Here is a 9,739-nt window from a genome sequence, read left to right on the forward strand (position 1 = left end):
AAGAAATTTGAAGATAAAAAAGTTGAAGAAAATCGGTTCATATTTCAAGTAATTAAGTCAATCTTTACGTACACGCGGTGAACTTCGATTGAGTTTAATTGAGGGGTTCGATTATTAAATATTTGTCAATTGGGTATTATAAAGGAACATTTTCTGACTTCATTTCTATCAAAATAAAAATATTTCACCGAACCGTTTTATTAAAAAGTTATTTCTTCGTTTTTTGTTAACTTTAATTTTTATTTAATTTTAATCCATAAGTTTTTTTAATTTTTTACGAAAAATTGAATAAATATATTAATAAAAAAATAAAATAAATTAAATAATATATAAATTATAAATAAAAAAATAATTTGTAACATATATTATTCTTTTCTTAGGTAACACATCTATTTTATAACTTTCTGTATGTTAAACTCGCACATTGCGCGCATTACTTGTCTTCCATAAATTGGATTATTTTTATCAAATTTATACATGTTCCAGATCTTTTTAAAATTACAATGAGCTTCATCTATTTCTTGTTATAAATAGAAACCTAAGCCTCGTTTCATTTTCGTACAAAATGCTTCAACATGGAAAAAACAATATGTAATTTTGAAATTATTGAAATATTTAAATCTAAGTAGCTGCTTTTAAAAATATATATTTAAATGTATTTTCATATATATTTTCCGCACTACTGTTTTAAGATAAACTCATTTTTTCTCTGCCTCTCTTGTCACGCTTACGCTCATTAAAAAATGTATGTGTAACATAAAATAGTAATAAATCATTTAATAAGTATAATATTTCTTTAATATCCAAAAAAAATGTATGGATTAAAAATAAATTAAAATTATAGTTAACAACTCGTGCAGAAATTGCCCGATTTCAAACGTAATACCAATCTGGCCCCGATCAGATTTCTCGATCTGGCCCTGATCGGTAGAACTCTGTGGCCGATCCCTGGGCCCGACCGATTTCCTACTGAAACGCCATCTCCATGCGCTCGCGGAACTAGTCATGCTTGATGTTTTCTGATAGTGCAGTGGAATTTGTATGCATACTACTTGTTTATAATATTCTATCAGTGATTAAAAATCCATAAGGTGAATAAGCCACGTGTTCAGAGGCACCAAACACCAGCCAGTATACCTCGAAACCTACGTGAGGAAGGTGGGAGTAAGTAATTACATTCTGCGGGCTCATTGAAATCTAACCTCAAATAAATGAATAATTAATTCAATTGTTTCAGGTAAAATTAGTATATTTACCATTAGACGAGTCCAATATTATTATGCGATGAAATTTATTAAGTCCTTCTGTTTTCAGCTATAAATTAAGAAATCAAGGTTTTTCGATTTAATGTAGAGCTAGAATGATCAAATCTATTGACAAGAATTGGATTGCAGTCTGCACAAAATTGTAATGTTTTTAGATTACGAGAATAAAATAAGTGATACAATCGATTGTGTTATTAAAACTTTGATTCTGTATTAATAATAAATTCATTACAGAAATACATTAAGGATAAATTTTCATAACATGATTTTCAGAATCATGTAGCACAATAAAAATGCCAATAGCGTAGGAATTCCAGCAAGAGCTAGTTACTTAACTGCGCATGCGTCGCATTCGGTATCTTATTGGTTTTGCGCGAAGTTTAAAATGCTAAGCAAAGTTTTTTTTCTTTTTCATTATAAACAATGATATTTCAACTTATATGAATGTCCATTATGTTGAAATTAATTATTAATAATAAAAATGAATATTCTGTAAATTATATTTAAAATGAATAGAAATATTTAATTCAACAATTTTCATTTTTGTTTAAAAGTTGTTTGGTCTATATTACTTCTCAACAGACCTGAAAAAATAATACGATTTAATAAATGATAGCTCAATTTTTTGCGGAAATATTATCTACAACCACCTTCTCGAATTTTTCCTTTTGCGAAAAAACTCGTTCTGATTTGTTAAGAAGTTTTATAAATAACATTTTTTTTTTCAAAAGATTGAAATTCTTAATTAAAATATTTCTGGTTATCATCCATTTTTTCTGTTTAAAAAACCTTTTCCTCAAAATTGATATCATCTTCAATAATCTTACGTTTCTCAAAAGTATAGTTAAATGTTGTAGTCAGAAACCTCTTCTTGCCGTGCCTGTAGCATGAAATCCATTCACGATTGGATTATAATGAGACTGATCGTGTGCCGATCGGGTGGCCCGATCTGGCCCCGATCCGGGCTCTTGTTTCATCCGCGATCTGGCCGAGACCAGGTTTCCCGATCGGGATCTGATCTGGACTGGTCTGGCCTCGATCGGGGCCAGATCGAGATTTCTTCACGAGGAAGAACGAAAAAATGACTTGAAAAAAAGGCTTGATGAAATATTTTTATTTTGATGGATATGAATTCAGAAAAAGTCGCTTTATAACACCCAATTGATAGATATTTAGGAATCGAACCATTCCATTAAACTCAATCGATGCTGACCGTGTACATGCAAAATCACAAAAACTCGCAACTGACATTAAAGGTATGAAACAATTTTCATTAACTTTCTTTTTACTTGCTATAAATTATATTAAGAAATTGATTCAACTAATTAAACTTTAATTTAATAACATTTTATTGCATTTAATTATTCTCAGCCGGCTCTAATTCTCCAACAATGGAAAGGTCGCGTGAAGCGTGAAATCGCATGTATGACTAGTAGTCAAATATCCCCCTTGGGGCCCTGGGGTTCCAGTATTGTGAAAAAATTGTAGGTTGGCGGCATTGCCCCTAACTACAAACTGCGAAAAAATGTTGGGAAATTTTAGTCTAGATTGATAAAAAGAATTAATAATTAATTAAATCAATTACACGGTATGAATGATTACACGACAATTAATTCTTACAGTTAATTGAAAGTAAAACAAATTCTTCAGGGCATGTGATACTTCCAGTTTCCCCTGCTTTTTTTTCACAAAAATGAAAATTTTTAAAAACTGAATTCGCAGATGCTATAAAATATGATAACGGACGTCCCCGGACTCTTTTTTGAGGGATATATTAACAAAAAAATTTATTGTGCTAAATAAAAATTGTATGCTTATGCATTATTTTGAGGTTATGTCGTTTTTCATCTCTGCCTTTCCGATATTTTGGAAATTATTTATGAAATAGACTTTTTTGATTGCCTGCAAACAAGGTTAGTTCCGGGAGATTAGTTACTATGTTTATTTGTTAGTCCAAAGTTTTCAGCCAAAAATATTGTGTAGTTTGGAAGCAACGCTCGGGTGAATTGTAACACACATAACCTGAAAATATACACGCACGTTGTTAGCAATATCAACAATTTTTTGATATAAGAAAACACCAAAAAAGTGTGTGGGGACGTCCGTTAGCATACTCGCTATCATTCCCCAGATTTTGAAGGCAAAATATTTCTTATCCTAGGAAAAAAGCCGGGGGAATCTAACACTGAAAAAATCGACAATTTTCTAAGTATTATATGCCCTTAATATGAAAAACTGAAGAAAAAAATAATTCCCAAAATTTCAAGTTAGGGGAAGGATCGAACCTTTAACGTGAAGTCTCAAAATTTTCATATATTAATATCCCAGAGTATTTCATTTGATGAAAAATTGATTTCTTTTCTCGTATGTGAGATTTCATATATTCCAAATTATCGTAAAAATGTTAAGAAACGTTGAAATATATTCCCAGCTGTAACTCGCTTAAAATATACTATTTTTTTATTTTGTCATTATTGATATAGAAAAATCGGCCGCTGCTTGGGCACATTCTCATCGCGCGCGGCTAGAAGGTTTGAACGCGCCTAGGGCGCGCGACTGTTGGTTTTCACTCGTCGCACTCGATAATACATTTATCTTTAGCTTCGCTCTTAATATGGTATTAACCTGGCGTTCGGCGCTCGGTATTTGTATATTCCCCACACTTGTACACAGATTTTTTTAAACTTAAGGTCAAATCATCGACGACAGTGATTTGGTAAAGGTGAGTTTACTTTTGTTAAACCTTCTTCGGCTTTAAAAAACACATTCTTATCACGTATCTCGTACTTCACACTCACATTTATCCCTCTAATTGTATATCATTTCCATAAATGTATATTATTACAATTCATAAAATGCGTTGGTATTAGAACAGACGTATTTTAATTTTCTGATTTAAAAATGCAAATTCTTAAACAAAAATTTGCAATTAGGCATTTTGTTGCAACTTCTGCCTGTTTTTTAAAACTGAATTTGCTCATTTCCAATTTTATTTTCACGACTTAAACGTTACACATACGGTCTGCACATCAACCTTACATTTTTTCAATTCTAATTTATATCTCTAACCTCAGTGACCCACGAAACTTCGATTATTGAAGGGCTGGTTGCTAGGTGGGGAAGGGGGGATTAGTTTCAACAGAGAGTAATAGCTGGTGCTTAATGCTGAGCAGGTCACCAACCTTCAGCAGCGTTGTGATAGATGGGAGTTCATATGATCTCATTTTCACATTTCCGGCCCTCCCTTAGGTACTGTAGTTTATTTTTAAGGAGGGGGGGAGTGTACAAAAAAATAAGCTAAAAGGTCTCCAAAATTTTTTTGGTCAGATGCTTATTTCAACGAGCTATCTGGACAATTAAATAAATCTACCTGAGTGCCTGCGGAGAATTTTTTCGAGCTTCTCAGAGCCTTGAGAATCTTTATCATATACTCTGACATTTCTATCGGTAGGGTTAGTATATTTTTTAATTACAAGTTACCGTTTAAGCTATTATTTGTTATCAATATAAACATTAAAATTAAGTAATATTCCTATGAAGCACGGAATTTGTTATTAAAGTCCATTGCTGGTGTAAAAGGCGAAAACAATTTTTTGAGATTTTGAGGTTAGGAATTAATTTTAAAATACAAGAGCGAACTGCTGGTTGCAGAATTAGATAATTATTACCACTTTAATGTAAATCATCCGTATATCTACAAAAATCTGTAAAATCTTATTTTTTGCTATGAAAGGTTACGAAAATCTACTACAAAAACTTTACGAAAGTTAAGCTTTTGCTCATTTTTCTTAATACGAAAAAATACTCCGTGTTTGAAATACATTAAGAATTAGTGAAATTTTTCATAAAAATTTCACGAAAATTCCATTCAAATCTATAAAATTTTTGGTGAAAAAACAGAAACTATTTTAATCAGGATTAAAATAAAAAATAGCCTTTTATGTTTTTATCCTACGTCTTTTTGATAATTTTTTTAAATGCAAGCAGTTTGCTCTTGAACTGCAAACTGTAATATTAACTTCAAAATCTTAATAGGTTGCTACCGCATTTTTTATCAGCAATGAAATTTTATAACAAATTCCATGCATCACAGGAATAATACTTAATGTTAATGTTTATATTGATTGCAAATGATAACAAAAACATTAACTTAGACGGAGAAAAAGATATCGCACAATGATATCGCAAAACCTTTATATTGCAAGAAAGCGCAATATGATAACGTACAATCATGTCCTGGAGCTTTCTTACGATATTATAATGTACTAATATCACAGAAAAAAATGAAGCTAAACTTGGGGTCATCTTCTATACGGCGTCCTTAGCATCAATGGGAGAAAGGCAGAGTATGAGTCAGTTCGTGCTATAAATCGGAATTCTAGATTTAAAACAATCACAGAGAAAATAAAAAATTTGCTGCAAGTAAGACCATCAACTGTTAATGATTAAACATATTTCGGCGAGAGTTTCATTGAGGTTAGGAAAATAATTCTGAACTCATCGACAGCGTCGCGCTGAAGTGAGCAAATTTCAGTAAAACATGTAGAATCTACGACAGAAAAAACAAAAAAATATGTATTACTGATATATTTCCTCCGAAATAAATCACATTATTGTAGACGAATTAGAACTTACTAAATACAATTTCGAAAAAGCACAAAATGTAACTGACGGATGGGAATTCCCATTTCTTACGTTATAGATTGCACAATTATGCGGTATGTAATGTAAAAACTTGCAATGCACGATATCACGATTTTGCGCTATTATAATGCGATAATTACGATATATAGCGCAGGAATTACGATATATATTGTAATTTGTGCGATATAGTTTTCTCATTATATAACTAAAAATACACCAATGTTACACTAACGTTAGTCAATATCAGAAAAGTACGATTAAACTCCTTGCACTTCACCTTCACAACAAAACAGCTGTATAAAATATATAGGCTTCCAATGCTTTATGTGCTTTTAAACAATATGTGGTTTAAGAAATGAGGGATTGAATGAATTATGTTCAGGTTTATGGATGTATGGAGCCTTCATATCTGCCGACAATTTTGGCAAATACTAAATCTTCATTTTATAAAAACACAATTTTGAAAACCTCCAGCAACAGATACATACTATGGGGATGCACGGGCACTTTTATTCTCACCCAATGGTCGGCGAGAAATTAGTTTTTGACCAACTAAAAAGAATCAACTTTCAATAATAAATATCAAGTTTTAAACAAAAATAGAATTATTCAGTTTTTAGTATATAAAAGTTAATAAACAATAACAAAAATTTCTACAGGTTATTTAAAATTTTAACCAAATCAGGCGAATTCAACACCAAATACTAAAAGTTTTAACAAAAAATATGAATGTTCAATCACAAAGATTAATTTTCTCTTTTGAAAAGTCTTTTTTAACAAATAATAGAATTCTCAACTAAATTAATTTTCAATCCAAGTCCATTAGTATTAAAAGTATTTAAAATAAGATCCCATATAAGACAATAAAAAATCGAATTTGGACATCTATGTTAAAAATAATTAAAAACAGATTCATTTTTTACCCATAAAATATTTTTTAACTAAAAAGATGAAGTTTAAAGAAAACGTCAAATTTGAAACAAAAATAGAATAGAATTCACTTCAAATCAAACAGGTTCTACACATTATTTAGCAGAATCACTCAGTGATTTTTTCTCGATCTAAGACAAAAAAATCGAATTTGGACATCTATGCTAAGAATAATAAAAAACCGATTAACTTTTTACCCATAACATTAATTCTCTACAAAAAAATATTAGTTTCCAACCAACAATGCTATAATTAAAATTTTCCCTAAAGACATTAATTTTTAACAAACAAAAAAAAATCAAGAAAATAGTTTAATCCTCAATACATAAGATAAGATTTTAACAAAGAAAAATAATTTTATACCAAAAAAACGAATTTTTAAATGAAAAAATGAATTTTTAATTAAAAATATAAATATATAAAACCAGAAATAGGATAATTTTAGTTAAAAGAATTAATATTGAACAAAAAACAATTAAATTCCAACAAATTAATTGAAATTTTACTAAAACAGATGCATTTGATGATACATAGTTGAACTTTGAAGGAAACAGAAGTATTTTCAACCAAGAAGATTAATTTGATATAAAAAGGACGATGTTTGAAACAAATAATTGAATTTTCAACCCAAAGATATCCATTTTTAATTCCAAATTTCAGTGTTCCACCAAAAGTGGGATAGATAAATTTTCAGTTAGAGAATTTAATTTTTAACAAACAAAAAGAACGAAATGTGCAACTTAACAGTTTTGTTCTTAATCACAAAGATGAATTTTCAAACAGGAAGACTACCCAGTGGGTACAAGCGTTTGATAACATCTTTAGAACTGCTTAAAAATGTCCAAAGTCAGTCCATATAACGTTCCATAAACATACAATGTTCCAGAGACGTTTCAAAGACACAATTAACACAATAACGAGGTCATCATCTCTTCTTTCTTTTTGTTTTCTACTAAAAATGAAGAATTCAGTTTTATTCACATTAATTTTAATCTTCCACCTATGGTAGTATCTAACTAGTTTGTCTAGGTGTTGTTGTAGGTACTTAACCGCCATATATTTATTCCAGAAATAAGCATATATGACTGTGTCATCGGCAAAAATAGCTAAATTTGTTTTTTGTTTTTTGTATTGTCGTTGATATAATAGATGAATAAGATCGGGCCTAGAATCGAACCTTGCCGTACGCCTACTACAATTTTTTGTTGTTCGAAACTCTCAATATTATATACTACAGTGAATTTCCTATTGCTGAAATAGCGAACAATTATTTTAACAATATACAATGGTATTTTCAGTCTTGTAAGTTTATATATTAAACCTCTGTGCCAGACGGTATCAAATGCTTTTTCGATATCCAGCAATACTGCTGCTGTATGTTTATTTAAATTAAATTAGGTGAAAATATGATAAGTTATCCGAGCTAATTGCCGCACTGTGCTGTGATTTTCTCTGAAGCCAAACTGTTCTGGCAATAGAAGTTTATTTTTTATTTCATGTTGTTTGATTCTATTAAAAATTATAATTTCAAATATTTTTCCTAAAGTAGATAAAAGGCTGATAGGTCTATAGTTTTATGGATATAGTTTATCCTTAACTTTTTTTGGAAATGCAATGACATAAGCTATTTTCCAGTTTTCCGGAAAATAAGAATGTTTAAAGCATGAATTAAAAATATAGGAAATTTTGACAATCGCTTTGCGCGGTAAATTTTTAAGTAGGATGTTCTGAATACCGTCTGGTCAAGGGGCTTTCTTAGATGTTGTTCTTCTAACTGCTATTCTTATTTCTATAGGAGAAGTATCGTTGACTATATTTACATTTATTTTAGATCTCTTAATTTCTTTGTAGATTTTGTTAACTATTTTTATGGCTTTTTTGTTTCCCATGTCTTTGGTGAGATGGTGTACTTTCTCCAATTGTTTAGCAAGTACATTATATATTTTTTAATTACTGTAAATTAAACCATGTGGCCCGTGTAGTTTGGAGATTGTTCCCATGCTGGGTTTTGTAAAACACTTAGCTATTTTCCAGATACTATTGTCTCTAACTCTAAGATTTTGGAGTTTATTAGCTCAGCTAGTGTTCGAAAATTTTTTAGTCTCCGCGTTCACCATATTACTTAAGTTAGTTTTTATTTTCCTAAAGCAATAGCTTGATGGCTTTATTTATTTCTGTAGCCATATTAGTGACTGCCTCAATTACTGCGTGAACGTCTATTATTTATGATGTGATTGATACGTTATTGTTAGTATTGTCTCTAAATTTTTCCCAATTTCCTTTTTTATAGTTTAAAAAAATTTTCTGTTTACGTTTGCAAGGAGTGTTATATAAGGTTATTAAAACTGGAAGATGGTTCGAGTATGGAAATTACGTTTATTTTTAAGCTTCGTTTCATTAATTAACATAACGTCTATCTTAAAATTGTCGAGAAAGTAGCCTATCTCCCTTTGTTTTCTAAGAATGCCATTAGCATTCCAAATAGCTATTGAGAACCTATCTATACGTTGCATTTTCAAATTTTATCGTGTATTCGGAGACAATAATTCCCTTATCTATTTCACTTTCAGTATTTTCTAATTCCTTTTCAAGACTTTTAACTGAACTTAGTAGTTCAGTAAAGTTGAATTGTGTGGTGAGTTCTTGCCATATATGGTAGTTGTAAATTCCTTGAAATATTGATGTTCCTGGATGCATGTGTCCTTTTCTGCAGTACCACTTAAAGTTGAAGTTCTAATGATATTCCAAGTTGGTTTCCGTTGTTTATTTTCCGTGTGATTTACTTCTCGTTCTTGGCTGGATTGTACCAGGTGTATACATATGAAACCGGTATTTTTTCAAGAAAAAAACACATTTATTTCAAGAGAATGATAACAAATATTTTATTCAAAGTATGCGCC

The sequence above is a fragment of the Belonocnema kinseyi genome, chromosome 10 (assembly GCF_010883055.1).
Source record: "Belonocnema kinseyi isolate 2016_QV_RU_SX_M_011 chromosome 10, B_treatae_v1, whole genome shotgun sequence".
Lineage (NCBI taxonomy): Eukaryota > Metazoa > Arthropoda > Insecta > Hymenoptera > Cynipidae > Belonocnema > Belonocnema kinseyi.